Below are 19,103 nucleotides of genomic sequence, written 5' to 3' on the forward strand. Positions count from 1 at the left end.
GAGAAAAATGCAAAACTATAAAGAATTGAGCATTATGACAAGCCTGAGGCAAAACAGAAGCCCTGGCAACAAGGGAAATTAAGTTCTTTGGAAGAAGGAAAAAATAGGTTTTCAAACAGAATACAAACTACACACATTTAGAGTTAATTTTAAGACTTATTCTAGTGAAAGTTGGTTGATGAGGTATTATGCTAAAATACTTATATATTCCTTTCTTGGGTAGAAAAATCACTGAGAAGTTTGAAGTACTGTAATTTTTTTAATAGCCTTTTCTACAAAGGGTCTCACGTTTTCATTACCACTGGACGATACGGTGAATGGCCCAGAGAGCCTGCCGCCCAAGGACTTTAATTTTTAGCAGGTCTAGCTTCCTCAATATGGGTATGCCTGCAGCGTGACACAGAGGAGAGGTGCCCCAGATGGCTTAAGGCAGGCTGAATGTAGTTGTCACCCTGTTGTTGAAGCAGCACAAGCTTCAGTGTGGCCTGGATGTCTGAGTAATGTTTGAGACCTGAAACCTATGCTGTTGTCATTACTCTTCCTTCATGTGTACATCAGTGGCAGTCAGGTTCAGGACTGTAGTGCAGATATATAGTTGCTACTGCTTTTCTCCCCACTGACAGAGCTTTGTGTCTCACTAGTCCTGGCTACTGCTAAGAAACTATGTGCCAAAAGAAAACACCCCATTTTAGCAGGGCTGACTACTGAGGGAAAACTGAGCTCCTGAAAGCCTTCATTCACTTTAAATGGAAAACATAATCTGAGCAATCTAATTTTTGCTGGCAGGAGCAAGAATACAGTCAGATGATCATTTTATCCTCCAACCCAGTGAAGGTCATAAAAAGGACATTTTTGGAAATTATTTCCTCTGTCTCTAGCTGAAGAATGACATCTCTTATAGAAGAGGAGTTGCTTTATTCAGCTAAGTTTTTGCTGAGACCAAAAGATTAATCTTCAGGTAGCTCAAACCTCTTAGTATAATTGATTCTAAAAATATCTCTTCAGAACAAGACTTTGAATATAACTTAATTGTGTTTCAAGTAAAAGGGGTAAAGCTCCAGTCTAGTCCTTCATGAATATAGTAAGTGGTGTGTATTTGTTTTACCTTTTTAAGGTTACTTCTTCTTAGAGTATCTTATCCCAAACACAATAATGCATCTGATTTATGCAAAGCAGCTTACGTATGTGCTAGTGGAGAACTTCAGCTGTTATTCTGAGTTCTTTATCTTCTCAGTATGTGTTAATTCTTATATCCCCACTCAAAACATTTATCCCTGTTCTTGAAAGTAGAAAACCACCACCCTGTGTCCTTTTATCTTGTTTATAAATTTTTATTTTTGAAGCCCAAAGAAAAGAAAACAAAAGGATCAGAGAGCAAAACAGAAGTTATTCGATGATTGAAAGAATATATATACAGGGTGACAAAGAATGCAGGCAAAATAAAACCCATCAGTCAAAACTGGTAAATTTTCTAGGCCTAAAATATTCCTGAAAAAGTTACAAAGAGGAGTACAACAAAAGCAGCTTTTGTTTCAGGTCTTTGGAAAATTTTATTAGTAGCTTTAAGCATCATTGCTGCAAGTTCAACCAAGTTAGAGAAAGTGTTATTTGTTCCTATTTCTAACAAACCACATTTGATGAGATTCTAGAGTACTGTCCTCATAATAATCCCCTTGTGTATTATTCTTGTTCTATTTCTACACAATAGATCTTTAATGTATTGTCATGCCAACATACGCCATTCTATTGAGTAGTTTTCCACATGCAAATTATTCTTGAAGAAACAAGCAATGTGGTATAGCTTGTTTCATTTACTCATATTTACACTTGCTCTGAAGGAGAAACATCTTTGAGAGTTAATGGAGTTTGACTATCACGGACTTGCTGTGTGACTGTTGTCTTAGTGACATAGGACTGTGTATTAAAAGTGTTCTTCAGGTCTGGGTATTTAGCTTGAAGTGTTAATCTTCGGGCTCTGGTAACATTTTCAGAAGTGCTAAATGCCTGCTGTGATGACAGGATTGTTCAGAGGAACACCACTGTGTCCAATACTCAGTCTTTTCAAGAGGTTTAGCTTAACCCTGGACAGAAACACTGGGACACTCAAAGAAGAAGCCATTTTAGGGGGAAAAAAAAAAGGGCTATTTCTGTAGTGCCTTGGTAGCAAAGTGCAGCCAATTCTTATCAGCTACCCTTGTAAACCTTTTTAAAATGGGTGAATGAAAGTCTCTGAATAGGTGCTTTGTCTTTAGCCTGATAGTAGCAAGTATTCATACTGTGAAATTCCTAGTACTAAAGCAGCTTTAACGCAAACTCTGTGAGGCCTGTGATCAGTAACCTCACCCAAAGCTTTGCTATAGCTGGGCACTCATCCCTCTGTGAACGGTATAGGTATTGTAAGTAAGGGGACTACTCACATGCTTCTTTATACATATTATCTGACTGGACTGGCAGCACAGAGTGCTAGCTCTTGACCTGGAGTAACAGTAGGATGCTCCATTTTATGTTGACGTAGGTTAGGATTTGTACCCCTGACCATCCTGTGCCATTATTTTTCTCTAGTTCTGATAAATCAAGTTCACTCTCAATGCTTTGGAGATCTAGAGACCTTTAGCAGATTGAGATAGATCAGCTGTGCCAGATACCTGATGCACTCTGAGTTCAAGTCCTGTTGGTGCACTCCTTTTTGATGGCATGTTACCCATCATTGTGCCTAGCTCTTGATATTTATTCTGGTGTGCCTTTAGAGTTTCTGTTGTTGTTCTGTGAGATTATTGTGTATTCTGCATTCATAGCTACAGAAAAGCTTGCAATATGAGGAGAGGGTGGGTCATAACCATCTTCCTTTGTATATTTAAACTCTTGTAAATATAACAATTTAATCATTTTTATTCAACATTCTTGAAGACTGTGGTGGCTCTGCTATTTGGCAGTATTTAATATTTGTACAATGGTGGAACAGTCATTGATGGAATGGTACATTTGTACAATGGTGGAACAGTCAGGGAGATGTTTGCAAATCCCATAAGATTAGTCATGGAAATCCATTCTCTGTTGTTTGCTATTGATTATTTTCCATGAAAGTTTCAGCCACCTACTCGGCAAAAAAGGCAATGGATGAAAAGCATATGCATAACTCAAAGAGTCAATAGCTGGTATGTTCATGAGCAACCAGCATCTGCAAAATGGGCCACCAAACCGTTTGGCAAAAGTATACAGGGACAAAACTTGTTCCTCAACAGTGAGAAGTATTTGTGAATGATTGTGAATTAGAGAAGATCAAAATTAGTGTCAGCTGGCAAATAGTATTCAGTCAGCCCCAAGACTGGCACTTTAAATCTCAAAGAAGCTAAATTCCTGGAAATGTAGAAAATAGTCTGCCTGTAGGGGACATATCTGATATAAAAATAATGCCTCTTTTTAGTCAACCTTATATAGACATGCTGAGAAGATTCAGTCCAACCAACATCAAAAAATACAAAGTCTCATTTTCTGCTGCTGTGCCTCTTGTCCATTTGCATACAAATGTCCAGCACCATAAAGACTAGAGCATCAAAAGTAAAGCTTATTACTACCTAAAGGAATCTACAGGAAAAAACATTAAAGCTACTTCAGTATCATTAACAACAAGGTGCTTTGTGTCAGATTGATGTTGAATCAGTGTAATGCTGTTTCAGCAATAGGATGTGACAAAGTGATAAAAGCGAGACTTTTTTCCTAACAAAGCAGTTGCTGGCAAATTAAAGGCCAAGTATAAGTATAGCACTGGAAAAAAACATGTTGTGCATAGGGAGGTATAAGATGAAATCTCTAATAGACCACTTTGGAGATCTTCAGACATCTAAAATCATAGGGCTGGGGTAATGTGTAAGACATTACACAGACTCTGTATAGTGAGGTGATTCTCACTCTAATTATAAACAGCTTGATCCATAGTGGCACATAGGCATCCCTTTGTGGATTGAAGCCCTACTGCCTATATTGATTACTGAATAGAAGACAACTTTCTGTGATGTTACGGCTTTTGTAATTCATTCAGGTATTTTACAGACACTGTGGAGGTGATACATAAATAGGATATAATACACAGATCTTGGAAGCTACAGTGCTTTTACCATACTGGATGTTGAGCGCTGTGTAAGCACAGTATAAAAATCTACATGTCATAGACAGGGCTGTTCTGTTTCTTCTCTGAATGTTTCAGTGCTTGGCTAAATTAATTGTACACAAGCACAGCATGATGTTCCTTAGCTGCTTCCTTTCAAGCTGAGGGAAAACACTTGATAAAGGACAAAAAGACTGATTTGCAGCAGATCAGTCAAAGCAAATCCCACTTTAATTGGAAAATGTGAAGGCTTTTCTTATTTAGTCATCTTGCCTGCCAAATTTGTGCCTTCTATCTCCTGCCATTTCAGCACAAGTCTTTTTTACATTCTTTGTGTGTGCATGTTTAGAAATGGAAAAGTTTGTTTATCATACTGCAAAGTTATAGAACTGCTTTTGCTTAGATTTAATGTTTGTCTTTTTAAAGACTAGCTGGAAAGTACCAGCTTGAAATGTGAGTTTCAAAGCTCTTCATAATTGATACTGTAGTATTATCAAGGGATAAGGAGAGATGAAAGGAACTTTCAATAGAAAGTTTATTCATTTTGCTTCTTAGTTAATGCAATTATTACCTTCAAGTGTTAGTTGGCTACAAGGAAGACTCTTTCTATAAGGACTCCTTGCTGGCCTTTTGGACATCCAGGCTGTTGTCCCAGGATAATATTCTGTCAGTAGCTTCCAGTGGCTCATTTGTCTTTGTTTACTGGAAGCTGTCTTACCCTCACTTGTGCTAGTGTGCTTGACTTCAAACCTAGATCTTTGAAATGGTCCATTTAAAAATGTTCAAATTTCAGCAGGGCCAACCCATTTTGCAAGTCTGTTTTGGAGTGCAGTCACATCAGTAGTTGGATTGGGCAGGGTATTAACTTCTGCCAAGGGGCTGTGGCTGTGAGGAGCAGAGCTAGGAACCTGTGGCAGTGGATATTCTCTTAAAAGAACAATGACAAGGAACAAGAGCCTGAAAATATAGATTCTCTTTAGAATTAAAACTGCAGTATTCCTGCCATTTCTGCAGACTCCTCTATGAGTATTTTCTCCTATTACAATGAAAGAGCTAGTCCCTGTCTTAAGTTCTTCCAAGTTCCAGTTTTGCTAGACACATGCAGTTTTCCATGTGTTTTACATGCCCTACATGTCATGAAGGAGTTGAACAGGTTGTACCTAAACTTGGAAGAAAGGATACATAAATAAATAGATGTGGTTTATTCTTTTAGCATCTGATCCAAAGACCTTTTAAAGGTAGTAGAAAGTCATGACTGATTTCACTTCAACATTGAATCAAGTCCTAAACCGATAACTCCTGTTCAGCGATACAGTCATTCAAAGACTGTAATCAATTGGATAGAAACGCTTTTGCAAAGGATTCCAATCATCATATGGCTCAGCCTGGTTCCTTATCCTAGGTTCCTCAGCAGCATGACTGCTTTCATCTCTCTGCCTAGCTTTTCAATAGCCTGAAGCATCATAAAATCCCTCAACCCTATGCTCTTTGTTGTATAGAAGCATATTCTTTGACAAACTGCCTGGAACAGACATACTTCAGCTAGCATTGAAGTCTATCTAAATAAGGATGTTTTGTGGTTCTTTTGTTGCTGCTGTTCTTGTTTTGTGTGGGAGGATGATATATTTAATTGATTTAAGATGTTTCTGCAATTTTAGGGACTTTTTAGTGATGTATTTGGTGTTTGAAAGCAGCTGGATTCTTTCATCTCTAAACTTGCCAAATGGAATTTATTCCACAAACCCTTTGGCATTTTCCAGAATATGCTACCAACCCTGACTTTTTTTAAAGGTCCAGAAGGACCTTGACAGGCTCCACAGGTGGGCCCGTGCAAACCACATGAAGTTCAGCAAGGCCAAGTGCAAGGTCCTGCACATGAGTTGGGGCAATCCTAAGCACTACTAGAGGCTGGGTGAAGAATGGATTGAGAGCAGCCCTGAGGAGAGGGACTTGGAGGTGTTGATTGATAAGAAGCTCAGCATGAGCTGGCAGTGTGCGCTTGCAGCCCACATAGCCAACTGTATCCTGGGCTGCATCAAAAGCAGCATGACCAACAGGTCGAAGGAGGAGATTCTGCCCCTCTGCTCTCATGACACCTCACCTGGAGTATTGCGTCTAGATCTGAGGACCCTGAGTACAAGAAATACATGGAGCTGTTGGAGCGAGTCCAGAGGAGGGCCATGAAGCTAATCAGAGAGCTGGAGCACCTCTCCTATGAGGACAGGCTGAGAGAGTTGGGATTGTTGAGCCTGGAGGAGAGAAGGCTTTCTCCAGGGAGACCTTATAGCAGCCTCCCAGTACCTGAAGGGGCCTACAGGAAAGCTGGAGAGGGGCTGTTTATAAGGGCATGTAGTGATAGGACAAGGGGTAATGGCCTTAAGCTGAAGGAGAGTAGACTTAGATTAGATATTAGGAAGAAATTTTTTTAACAGTGAGGGTGGTGAGACACTGGAACAGGTTGCCCAGTGAAGTTGTGGCTGCCCCATCCCTGGAAGCATTCAAGGCCAGGTTGGATGTCTAGTATAAGATGTCCCTGCCTATGGCAGAGGGGTTGGAACTAGATGATCTGTAAGGTCCCTTCAATCCAGGCCATTCTATGATTCTATGAAATAACTCTATAGCTTTTTTTTTTCCTCATGCTGTCTGTCATCTTGTTCTCCAGGTATTTTTGGTATAGAATAAAAGCTTGAAAACATATGTATAAAGCAGGCACATTTCAAAAAGAAGCCTGAGTTTTTGAAGAAAAATAGGGTGAGAGACAAAGGCGTATCAGAACATAGTCCTGCCAGGCATTTAGGATCAAATGTAGATCATCAGTTTCATGCTGTGGCATGCAGGGTAATCTCAGAATTCACTTGTAGCCAGTAATTGACCACATAGAAATTATTTCTTTGAAAATGAAAAATAATGAAATACTGCATTGGCCATGCAGTGAACACTGCTAATTTGTGGATCAGTTTTCTATGCAAATGGTTTTTATTTTGTTTGGATTGGTCTTTCAGTAGGGGTCTAATTCAGAGTTCCCAGTAAAATAGGAAGGAATCTACATTCTGAACATTTGGAATGTCACCACAAATATTTCTGTTGAGTACTGTAAATGGAAAGTCCAAAATTGTTAGAAGAGAATTCTCTAATCAAACATGATACAGAGTACATACATAAGTACAACTCATGAACCCCATAATACATAACTTTTCAAACCTTTGTTTTTCCATTCGTCTGGATCTTTGTGTTGTATTGTTAATCTTAGGAAGGAACAGTGATGATAAGCAAGCTAATAATTCCCCTAAAGAGGGGAGGCATGGGAAATTTATGCCTGCATTGCACTTCTGTCATACACTGGACTTGTGCTCGCTGACTACTTTTTCAGAGGGAGAAGTATCTCTTGTCATTGCCAGACAAGCAACAGGAACATTCGATACCAGGGGACATTCAAAACATTTCTGATGCAGTTTAGGAATATACGTGTACGTATCAGGTTCTTGCTCAGTGCTTCCTGTCCCAGATGGAGTACTAAAACATGAATCATTTAAGAGGTCTGGGTGATAACCTAGGTCTTGGCATTCTCCCCACAGGTCTCTCACATGCTGGGATATCTCCAGCAGATGTTAATCAGTGGGGATGACATTTCCTCTGTAGTGGTACTCTGTACTGCCAGCTTCCCAGCCAGGCAGAACAGCTTAGAAAAAGGAGGTCCTCCTCACTTTTTCTTTATTCTGTATGTTTACTTGTGGTGGGGTACTGACACCTTGAAAATGGGTCCAATACCTGTGTCTTAATGATCGTCCACACCCATCATAGCAGAATATTTTATTTATTGCCAGCTAACCTAAAATCCCCCATAAGATAAAAGTGGAACGATAATTTATTTACATAAGCCAAATATAAACAACAAAGTTAGTAGGTGCAGAGACAGGCCAAAAAAATAAAAGCAAATATTTATATCTGCCTGCATTTTAGCTCATCTTCAGCTAGCAAGCAGTCAGAATACTTTGGTGCTTTATGGCTGGGATCCAGTTCTTGGACAAAATCCACTGCTTTGGATTTAAATGTCACTGAAAAAACCCTCTGTTTAGGGGTTACTTGTATATGGTAACTGGCCAAACTTTTCTTGGAATTCTGTTCAGATTCAAGCGTTCCCTCTCTTTCTCTTCATGTTTTCCTGTAATTCATCACTTTCTTAGAGGTCAGTTTCAATATTCTTGTACAGGATAAGTGACAGTTCACCTTACTGTAGGAATGCTGATATATTTCAGATGTGAGCTAGACAGTCATCTCCTTTCCAGGTGGCATACAGGCTGCTTGCTTTGCTGGACTACAAACAAATCATTAGCTCATTGTGAGATAAACATTCTTTCAGCTGATTGATGATGCTCAAACCTCAGGACGTAGCTCTTCACAAAGCCACATCCCTATAATCAACACTAATACGGTGTAAAAGCATGTAAAAGAGAACAGAAGTTACATGCATTACCAATTTGTGAGGCTCGTCATGCCAATAACCAGCGTCTTTGGTGAAACAGTGGATTTGAGATCAAGGGTTCCCAAGCCTTGAGAGATACAATGACAAGTTATTTTCTGAACTAGCAGACAAAAAGGGATGGAAAGGATTTACTATTGCATCCCCTTTTTAGGTGTAGTGTGCAAGCACAGAAGCATTGTTACCAGAGACAGAAAAACTGCTCTACTTAAACATACCCAGGATAAAAGTAGACTCAACATAACTTAAGGGAGTCAGGGGGCAGGAGAGGATTGCTTTCATTGCTACTGAGGAGTAGGGGAGTAGACAAGGGTTTTTTGGATAAAATGTGATATTTTTTTTTTTTAATTTTTTTTTTTACTTATTCAGCAGTAAAGTGTTCTCTCCATCCAGCAGGTATAAAAGTTAAGTCTGTGCACTGGTTTTCCAGTGTGAAAGGAGTTAGCTACTACAGTACTGTAGTATTTAGAATTTACCCATTAGTGTTTATTGTAACTTTTTTTTGTTTGCAATGGAAAAAAAAAACTTTTTTACTTTCTCCTTTGCTCTTCTTCAGACCATAGACTCGCTTCTTAAATACTGTGGATGAAAGCCCAACTCCACTGAGGCCTCTAGCAAATATCCCATTGACTACACTGAAACCAAGATTTTGACCTGAATTTATACCGTGGTAAAGCACTACTAAACCACACACGCCATAATGCACACCCAAAATGCCAGTGGTTTATTTTCAGGGATTGGCAAAAATACTGTTGTGAGATTACAGGCTGTTAAACCAGTGTTTCTGTTGTCAGATATCCAGCAGAACCTTTGTTGGTATGCAGAGGAATGTTACTAAACACCCCACTACCAAGGTTGTTTTTAATGTCAAATGGACAGTGTACATTTTTACATGTTACTTTGGGTTTAAAATATATTTGCCTATTTGCAGTGCTTTGGAATTTGCCTTTTATGAATACATGAGATTCATCTGCAGTTCCCTAAAAATGTCAGTATTATGTTTTAACATGGTTTCAAAATATCACCATTTTGTGTAGGAGCACAGTGTAGTTGTTTCAGAAGAACTTTGTTTAGACATAGAAGAGGAAGAATCCTTGGTGCTAAGACTTCCAATAAGGATTGTGGACTGTAATTCTGTGAGATACCTTCTCCCTAGGAACTGAAATAGTTTTGTGTAGATCACTGTACATTTCAGAAAGTGGTACTGTCCATCACTTCTGAATTGATCTAGATATAAACTACTAATTGAAAATCAAAAGAGTCTGTAATTAATACCAACTACAATCTGTACTGATCTGCCCAAGAACTGAGCACTATTGTAGTCATACAGACTGGGAGTGCCAGATGAAACATGGAGCTGTAATAGTGGAGCTGCTTCCAAACAGTTTACTGGGACATGTGAAATAGATGTGCCTGGCACCTTTAAGACTGTTGATGTTTTTTTCTTGTGTGTACTGTGATTGCCCAAAATTATGGGCCTTCTTATGGGTAGTTCAAACCAAATTGTTTTTTGTAAAGGACTCAGCTCATAGTCTACACCGTTGATCTTGTGTCTCCATATTTAAATGGATGCTTTATTTAAATATTTACATGTTTCATTCACTGAATTAAAGAAGATTTACTTCCTGCAGTGACTTAATACAGAAAGGAGACTCTCTAAAGGTGTAGTTCTCCTTACAGTCAAAAGATGGTAGTAAAATTTCTATTCCAAGTGGCCCAGCAACACAGAGCAATAGCTATGCATCCATTGTTTGCATTTATAGAAAAGGATATGGCAACAAAAGGAGGGTGAGAATCTGTAGATGAGAACACAACAACCAGTTGTTTGTCAGGCAGTGGTTATGTCCGTGATGTTCTCTAGTAGTCAGTAATTCTGGATGTCGCCATGATGGTCAGGTTTAATTTGCTCTAGTGCAGCTATTGAGCCAGTTGGGGCCAGGATGGACATCTGTAGAGAAGGGCTTAATGAAAGGCTTTAGGGTATTGAGAGAGCATGAAATGAAAATGTCCTTCTCACCATCTCTGATGTTTTCAATAAAGTCTCTAAAAGCAATAATTGATATAATTAAAGCAGCAAGTTTATTTAGGCCTGACTATTAATTAGTATAATGTTAATCTCGAAGTATTTTTTAGTGAGGTGCAAATAGTTCATAGCAAGAAAATGGTGCTTCTGTGGAAAAGAGTACTAGAGTTTCCTTTACTTAAAAGGAGAGAAGTCACCACACACTAAATGCCCAGAGATTTAAGACTGGCTGTTGCCTGAGAAATGTGGGCTTTTCCCATCACGTTTTGTTTTCTAGTAATACAAAGCACATAAGCTGCTGATGCTAAAGAAAAGGAACTATTTATCTGCTTTTTTTTCACTAGTCAACAATGGGATTTCAATCCCATTTTGTCTGTAACGAATTCTGTTAGAGCAGATGTTTGCTTGGGCATACTGCTGATTGTAGCAGAACCTGGAAAACTTATTTTACACAGAGGATACATGATGTTCTTCAGCAAAGTAGAATCATTTAGGTATCTAATAATCCTAGCACAGAAATATTTAGATGCATATGATACTGCATCTGAGCTGAGAAAGCAGGAACATGGCTGCACGCAGTGTGTGCAAAGATTGTGATGGAGTATGTGTATCCTTGAATAATATAGCGAGTGTACACACTGAGATGCTACTGTGAATCTGCATGGAAATAAGACTAAGAACTTGAGATCCTATAGCACAAGTGCTCTGGTTTTAGATGTGTAGTATCTACTTCAAAAATTCCAGTTCTGCTCTGCAATGCTTGTAAGAACGGTGCTTAGTCCCAACAGGTTAAGCCCAGGCACCAGAATTAGGCACCCTGTAGAGTCAATGAAGAGCCTTCAGGCTCAGCATAGAAGTAGCCAAAAGAAAACAGCAAGCACGGGACTGCATCCAAATTTTCTTACTTTCAGCAACCAAAGTGTGGTTGAAAGCCATACATTATCACATTTTTCTACCGAGGATTCCCTTATGGATGTCATCTACTGCAGCAGGACTGTATTTGGAGAAGGCCAAACAAGTAGTGGTATTTTTCAGTTCTCTGGCTTCAGATTGAAGGGTACAATGAGATATATTGCCAAAAAAAAGATGTGCAGGTCAAGGCAAAAGCCTGTTTCTGGGGTGGATATTAGAGCATTATGCTACAAAAAAAAGGGTTTGTTTTCTATTCCCTTGTTTCAGGCTCAGCCTGGGAGCAGGAGGAAGTTTGTATCTCCTAGAGTCAAAAGAAAAGATTAGTTCCGGGCACAGGGATTATCTGAGATCTGTCTAAATAAATCTCTGTATTATCTAGGGAAAACGATGGTAGGAGCAGACTCACATCTTTCATTCCTTTCCACTAATCATCTAGAGCCCTCTCGCTTCTAGAAATCATGGAACTCTCTGTGCATGGAACAGGACTTCTGCAAACTCTAAAGGAGATAAAAGATACTGCTAACATACATCATCATAGATCTTTCCTCCCTCTTCCAACAATCTTGGAATGCAGTGATTTCTGCAGCATTCTCATCATCTCTGGGAATTCATTTTTTCAGACATGGCATAGTGTGTGGTTCCTAAATTATAAGTAATCCATTCAAATAGCTGGTTTGGACTGGAGTGCTGGAAAAGATTGCTAACAAGTGTTTTGAATAAGTGCTTTCATCATTTCCATTCCACTTGGAACCCCCAGACACCCAGAAAGTTACTCAATTCATTTTAAATTGGAGGTGAAGCCATAAAGGGGTCTAACTAGCTGAATGTGTTAGTCACATTGGAATATGATTCTTCTGGTGGGTAATTTTGGTTTGTGTGTTTTAACTTGTTTCCTCATATTTAATGAACATTAAGACATTCCAAGTAAGCAGTGCTGTTTGTGGAAAGCTCCCTCTGGATGTCCCTGGAGTCTGGAGACATCCATTTTAGTTCAGAACTTCTAGGGCAGAAATGGTGTCACAGCAGGTGACAAAGTGTGTCTGCGCTGTCTTGATGAAGCAGGAGACCTAAAGGTAATAATTTCTTGTTCTTTTTTGAGCTCCCTGGGCTAAGAAGGCTAAAAGTGAATGCTGGTTATGGTGATGGTGTTGAGGTACTAAAATGCAGGAAGAATAGGGAAGGTGAGCAAGACAAGGATGAAATTGTGTCACCAGCTGCTTATTTGTTTTCCAAATAAAACTATGTTTGACTTCCCTTTTATGGATATATCTTCCCATGTGTATCCCAACACCTCAGTTCCACCCGCTGTCTCTTACCTCCTGTCCTGTAGTAACTGTAAGCAAACCAAACAACTTTATTTAATAATAAATGCCAGGTAGACCCCTCCAAACAGGATGCTGCATGTACTGTGTTCAAGAGGCTTTTTGCTACATATAACGTCATTAAAACATGTCCGGATGTGGTTGAAATCACTAATAGCTGTTAAAGGCAGAACCTGTAGCACTGAAAAAAGATCTTCCACATGACACTGAATCCCTGAGACAGCTAAGAAGCTGTACTATGCCTCTTGGTTGCAGTGCTCTCTGAGCATGAGACAAATTCAACAGCACATTTTTTCTCTCCCAAACTGATGTCAATAGATACAATCCAGACCTTAGCAGAGAAATACGGAAACTTGAATGATTTTCTACCTGAATTAGAAAACCTCTGTTCTATGGAACCTTGCAGAATTGTTTCTCACTTTTCAATTATACTGTTAGTGGTTATGTATCTGAATTGCCTGCCTTTTTGGATAAAGTAGTGAGGCATAGATGAGGCTTTCACCTTTCACTTCTATGCTACTAGAACTCTATCGTTTCAGATGGTCAATGACAAATTTTACTTTTACGTTTGTTGTCATCTTAATGCAGCCTCCTGTGCTGTACCTGTATAGACCCAGTGCAGCTTCTTTTTATATTATCCATTCTGCACCTACAAATCAAATCAAGATTGCTGGCTAATGTTCTTCTTTTGATGTTATAGGGTTTGTTTGGGGTTTTTTTTCCAGTTTAAAAGCATTTTGTTTCATATGCATATTATTTGGATAGAATGGGTACAGAAAGAGTCAAGTAATACAATGTTAAGTGGCAACATTTCAGGTAGGATCAATTTATTTGGTCTGGTGATATAAGAGAAAATCTGGAAGCATATGGAGTGGTCTGGATTGAAAAAGGAAATGTTATCATGCAGTCTTGGTAATAGAAACTTACAGATCCACCACCCTGTAGAGCAAGGAAAATCATCAGGTTTCAAGTAGATAGTAGAACTAAGAGGCTGGTTTAGGTCCCAGACAACCTTGCCATGAGCACAGACAGCTCAGAGAATTCTTGATGTTCTGATATAATAATACTTGACCTAGTAAAAGGGGAACATTCCCAAATATTTCTTGAAAAGCAATCTTAAATGATGAGAGCTACGGCTCTGAGACTTTGCATAGATAAAAAGGCAAGACATATTGACTGGGTTGAACTGTTGAGTTCCTACATTGGCCTTTTGCAGGTCTCTCTTTTTTTTTTTTTTTTAATTTTTTTTTTCCTACATTGCTCAGTCCACTTAGGAATAGACAGATTTGTATTTAGCTATTCACAGAGTTTATTTGAGGTAAAGCACCTTCTTTAGAGATGGTGCTTTGCATCTTACGTTGTCATAACATGTAATTTTACAGAGCAGTCTATGTTCCACTCTCCAGGCAGCTGAACATCATCTCTGCTTCTCACCCTAGGGAGCGACTAGTTCATTGGCCATGTCATGCAATCGTATCACAAAAACCTTGGGGACTGTCACTGTTTAATCTGCCCTTCATGAAGCCTGCCAGATCAGCTTACACTGTTTGTCACTATTTTCTGGCCTGGCTGCCAGAGCCTTGGCAATGATTTCTGCTACTAAAACAAGGAAAGAAATAGGCAGGCCTGCAGTTGGGAGCATTAACTGAAATTGAAATCCATGAGAAACTCAGGCATAAATCCACCTTTGATCTGTTTCCTGTGTCTTCTAGGCTAGATGAAATCAGATTAGTTTTAATCCCCATAATGACTATTTCCTTGGCTGAACTCAGGCAAGATCTGTGCAGGGACTGAGGCCAGATGTAGGGCCTGACTACTCTCTGGGGTAGACTACAGTTCAGGAACCCTCGATTTGGAAAAGCCACGGTGGAGTGCAGCCTTGTGCACAGCACCTACGGCTTATTAGTGACCATGCACAGAGCCAGATTGTGTGTTTCTGCACTGAACTCCCCAGCATTTCTGGTTTATGAGTCAGTATGCAGATCCTTGCCAGCTCAGGTGGCCCTGCTCCCACATTGTAGACATGGCCTTAAGTACCTAATGGCCACCTTAAACACTTCAGGCAGAAATGTAGGCCTTTGAAACCTGCCATGTGACCCGGGCATCTGGAGGTGCTAAATAGCAGCAAGGGCTGAGCAACTAGGCATCTCCATCCTACCTAGACATGTCAGGACCATCACAGAAGACACCCTGTGCCTGTCCTCTCTGAAGCAATTAGTCTGGCAGAGCTCAGAAACCACCTGTTTACCCCAACAAAATAGCTCCTGCCATCAAGGACGCAGAAACCTGATTCTACTCCTAATGAACAGCCAATTACTGAAGCAGAGATTGAACTTTCAAGGTTAGTGCCTTAAACAACAGCCAGACTACTAGACACAGTGGTCTTTTCTCTCTCCCTCACTCCCTTTGTTATTTAGTAATATCAGGACAGCAGCTTCAGGAGGATTCCTACCTTAGAATAACCTAAAAAGATAGGATTAAATAAGGGAATGTTGGTTAAACTTTTGTCTGGCTGCTAGTAGATTTGAGCCCTAATCTGTCATCTCTTGAGTACTGTAATCGCCTCTCATCTCTTCCCCAGTCAGCTTTTGTGAGAAAGGGAATTTAACTCAAGAGAATGGGTATGTATGAATCCCAGTTGGATGGACATTTTCCTGCAGCCCAGATGAGGATACCAAGTTCATGCAGAGAGTTTAAGATCTTCTCATTTTGCAGTAGCTAAGCTAGGCAGCTCTGTGCTAATGTGCTGGCTTTTGTGGGTGTCATTCCTGTGGATTGCTTCATCACAGAACTCTTGGCAGGGGGATCTGCAGACTGCAAGGCACCTTGTGGTTAGGAACTGACACCCCTGCCTGTGCCTCTTTGTGAATCTGTCTCTCCCTTTATTTACTGCTAAGAATTTTTTTCTCATCCCAACCATGTCAATCCAAGTAGATAGAAAGGAGGACCCTTTCTCTATAAAAGGACCATGGGAGGAAAGAGATTGCAGTATCAAAAGCAGTATAGATCTGAGCAGTCAATACCCTGAAAACGTAAGTAACTTGTCTATGTAAAAGTCTAGCATGGAGTTAAGTGAGGTGGTATGTTGACTGGAGGTTTATTCTAGAATAAATAATACAATATGCTACATAGGGTTTCTACTGACACTTGTCTCTATCTCTGAGCAAAGCCATATATAATATTGTGTTGTCAATATATTTTTTCATAGGCTTGATGTAATGACATGGGAGAAGATGCAGGGAAACATATAATAAATACTGCTGGAATAGGTGGATGCCATTTTAAATAACCGCTGGAAGCCTGCTTTTCTCAGCTGTATGGTAGGCTGTGAGGTTGCTATCATGTTCAGTGATGTGCACCAAACAATGCTCAGGTCATAACAGCTCAATTACATTTTTTTCCTAAGTATATTCACTGAGAGACCATTATTGCAGATCCTGGGCTGTCAAGAGAAGCTTAGACTCCTGGAGTGAGTTAACTCCCTGCTGGAAGGAAACTAACAGCAAGTTCACAGGTTACAGCTGCATCTCTGTGCCTGAGTCCTGCTGTGAATGCAACTCTTTGTTAGACTAACTGCCTTCTCAGCAGTATCTCAGCCAGGTCCCTGATCACAGTGTGATCAGAAATCCGGGTAACTTGCGATCCCCAGGTAGCTAAAGGCAGAGTTTAAGGTAAGAAATGTAAGTGCTGTAGGTTACTTACTGGAAGTACACTGGTACTAGTGAGATGGCTGCTCCTGAGGTTGGTGCCCAAACACCCTGCCCTATGCTTGAGGAAGCCGCAAGTGTCCATGAATTGGATACACACAGAACATTTGCATAGATAAATGGAGAGGGATCCAAGATCATGCTGCTTCCTCGCTGTGCTGTCTAGATGTTACTTAGCCCAGTCCAGAAGCCATATAACCAAGTTGGCTTTTGCTGTGCTGTGCTATGCTTTTCTATGTTGGGAGAGTTGGCACAGCTATGAAAAGTAGTTGAGCCTTCTCATTCTGTGTCAGGTGTTTGCTTCTTTTTCTAAAATAAGCTATTAACTTCATTGCTTTACCTTGTTATAATATTCATTTCTCAATTTGTCCCTGTTGCTGTCTTTGTGCAATGTACTCTTTGAAGTTCAAGGTTTTACATAGCAAAAATGCCAGAACTACGTGAGTTTAAGTGACGGCGTAACGCTTTCTAATCTTCTTAAGGAATCTTAATTTTAGTGCTTTTCTTTTGTATATATTGTCTTTCCTAGGGCCACTAAACATGTTTCACTAGACATTGTCTAATTATTTGTCTAACTTTGTATAGAAGATTAATTTTTTATTTTATTTTATTTTTATTTTATTTTATTTAGTTTTAGAAGGCAAAATATTGTTTGTAACACATTGTGGTTGGTATATCCTGTGGATAGAACATGAGACCCCTGGGGTTCAAAAGTCAAACATCAGGGGAGGCCTGACTGCTGTGTAATGTTTGACTGGGAATGTGATATTTGATAAACCATAAAAGTTTCAGTCATGTAAGGTGCAGAGTGTATCCTGGTGGTGCTGAACTTTCTCAAACCCAGTTGAAGTTAACACCATGCACCACACCTGCTTTGTTTTTCTGTGTAAAAGAGAGATAACGCTTAATGCTTTCACATCTTCATATAACACTTGAGTTTCACAGACAAAAAGGTGTATGTACACAGCCTCTGACAAAATAGTTCTCCGTGTGATTGTCAGAGTAGCTCTCCTGTGTAAGTTTGGGTATTCAATGCAATTTATGGAGAAGTTTTCTTCTTTAATTTAGAAGTCAAACTGTTCCCAGTACAGGGAAACCCCTTTGCGGGATTTTGATTTAGAGAATGTCCCATCACTTGTGGTACCAGCAGGTTTTTTGTGAAACCCTGGTCTTGGTTCTTAAACACCTGCTTGGAGAAGCAACGTCCCAAACAACACCTCACCTTCATGCAGCATGAGTCTCCATTGTAAAAGTGTCTCCACCACACAAGAAAGGAATGTAAATGCTGTGGGGTTTGAAGCAATGCTTCCCACTTGCTTTGTCCCACCTGGAGAGCCCCTTTGCACAGTGGAGTGTAGGAGGACCTTGTGTAAGGTTTGGTGAAATGTTCTGTAGGCAGGGTGCTCTCTCTTCTTCTTCTGAATAGGATTGGAGAAGAAAAATCAGTCCCCCTGTATATTAATGTAGTTCATGCTAATAAAAGTTTGACAGGTCAGGAGACATCTTGATCCACCTAGTTGCAACACAGATACCCCAGAAGTAGGGTTTTACTAAAGTTCCCCCAACAATATTTTTCAAACTGAAATGACTGATTTTGTGCCGAGTTAAACAGGTAGCTTTGGCTTCTTAACCATTTGACTTTTGATCTGTATTACTGATAAAAGGGTTATGTGCAAGGGTGGCTGCAGATAGGCACGGGAGGGGAGACATCTACCTACCCATTTCACAGGGGTCACAAAACGTCTGTGACGTGACTACCACCTCATGTCATTGCCAACCCAGGCAGGTCTTCAGCTGCTGGTTTAGAAGGCAGACCCCCCTCACCCCACCCAGCCCCATTACCGGAGCTGTAACCTTCCTGTCTCCCCGATATGATCTGACAGATCTGCCCTCCCCACCGTGGCTATGGGCAGGTTTGTCTCCTCTGAGCTGAGAGCAAAGTCCTATAAGCAGCAGTGTGCCTTTTCTGCTTCTGCTCCACTGCATGCTATGCCTCACTGACTCATATAGCTCCTTTCAGGCACTTCCTCGAGTTTTAATGTAGCAGAATTTCATTGTGTAGAATAACTGACTTCTTTGAAATATTTCAGTTTTGAAGGGGGTAGATGTAAGCAGTGTTTGGGCTTACGTCATTAAGTGAGGTCCTGGTTGCTGGAAGAATAAACACACAGAAAAAACCTCCACTCTCTAAGACTGCAGTATTGATTGTTATGTTGAGCCATAATGTCAAGTAAATGCTTCCCTTCCTCCTCGCTTCCCACAAATGCTAAATAATAGACCTCGTTTACTGGAATTTACAAATAATTTTGTCTTTGTGAGTGACGTAATGACAGTGCCCCCTACACTCTCATTTAATTTGTAATACCATTTGGGCTTTTGTATCCTACATTTCTAATGCAATTTTTAAATAACTATATTTCTTGCCCCCCAGACAAATCAGCTCTAATTTCATAATGAGAATTTCAGCGTTAGATTATTTTAAAAAAGAATCTAGGCCATATACATTATGTAAGGTTGCCATAGTAACAGTTTCTCTGAGGGGAAAGCTGACTGT

At 39.9% G+C, this 19,103-nt stretch overlaps 1 protein-coding gene across 1 annotated transcript in view; it reads left to right on the forward strand.

Moving 5' to 3' along the window:
- Positions 1-19,103, forward strand: part of TRIM2 (tripartite motif containing 2) — a 131,400-nt gene that overhangs the window by 15,335 nt on the left and 96,962 nt on the right. The window lies entirely within an intron of this gene.

The sequence above is a fragment of the Balearica regulorum genome, chromosome 4, assembly GCF_011004875.1.
Source record: "Balearica regulorum gibbericeps isolate bBalReg1 chromosome 4, bBalReg1.pri, whole genome shotgun sequence".
NCBI classification, from domain to species: domain Eukaryota; kingdom Metazoa; phylum Chordata; class Aves; order Gruiformes; family Gruidae; genus Balearica; species Balearica regulorum.